Genomic DNA, 1,370 nt, shown 5'->3' on the forward strand with positions numbered 1-1,370 from the left:
GAAAATGGAGAAGAGGTGGTACATGATGTGATAGAAATAAATGGCAACAGTTCTCTCCTGCTCCTGACTTGGTGGCTGTTTCTTACATCTGCAAAACTCAAGTTTTGCAGACCTCTCCTATTCACCATTAGCAATAGCAAGTACATTTCTATACCGTTTATCAGTGCACTTAAGCACTCCCTAAGTGGTTTACAAGGTGTAAGCTAATTGCCCCAACTAGCTGGGTACTTACTCACTTTAGCAACCTCAGAAGGATGCAAGCCTGAGTCGAACCATTCATTGTCAAACATGCTCAACATTGATGATCAAAACTCCAATGCATCAAGATCTCACGACTTGATTACTGTAACGTCCTCCTGGCTGGGCTTCCTCTTTCTCACCTCTGTCCTTTAATCTCTATTCAGCGTTCAGCTGCACGCATTATCACTTCCACCCACCGCTGTGACCATATCTCTCCTGTGTTGGCATCCCTTCACTGGCTCCCCCTCCCTTTCCGCATTCAGTATAAGCTCCTGCTGTCGACATTTAAAGCCCTCCATGGACTGGCCCCTCCTTACTTATCAGACCTTATTTCCCCTCACCTTCCCACCAGGGCCCTCCGTTCTGGTAGTCAAGGGTTCCTGTCTCAGCCCAGGATTTCCTCTGCCCCATCCCGGATTTGCCTCTTTTCACTCGCTGCCCCTCACTCCTGGAACCTTCTTCCCCCGCGAGCAAGAGCCATCACTTCTTTAACCAGCTTCAAAACGGAGTTGAAAACCATCCTGTTCAGAGAAGCCTTCCCAGGCATTGCATAATTGTCACTTACTATTTGATGTTCTTTTGGTGCCTGTTTATCAAACCATTTCCTATATTGCTATGTACTGTATATGCATTATCCTACTTGAGAGTATGTATTTTCCCTGGAAAATGATTAACCATCCATTATGAAGCCAAGCCCTCCCTCCAGTCCATCTGCCTTAGTCTAGGCCTCGGAGGTAGAGAGGAACTGCTGGACCTCTTACCCTTTCCCTCCACCACTCCCTTCTCCTTCTGTGTCATGTCTTTTTAGATTGTAAGCCCGAGGGCAGGGAACCGTCTAACTAAAAAGATTGCATGTACAGCGCTGTGTAAATTTACAGCGCTTCATAAATAAAGGTTAATAATAATTAACCTCCTTTTGAGTATTTCTGACAAGGGAGTCTCACCCATTAATTCCTTAGGCTTCAGTTTGGTTTGTATCAAGTTTTGAGATAATATTTGCCTTTGTAAAGGAATTTGTGCGTTTTTTAACATTTAAAAAGTGAATATTCGTCTGAATTGTTATTCAATGCATATTTTTATTTATTTCTTACATTAAATAAAGAGATTTGATGTATTTTTCAATTGTATGC

Source organism: Sceloporus occidentalis, unplaced genomic scaffold (assembly GCF_023333645.1).
Source record: "Sceloporus occidentalis isolate IW3139 unplaced genomic scaffold, rSceOcc1.0.p SCAF_1, whole genome shotgun sequence".
Classification (NCBI taxonomy): domain Eukaryota; kingdom Metazoa; phylum Chordata; class Lepidosauria; order Squamata; family Phrynosomatidae; genus Sceloporus; species Sceloporus occidentalis.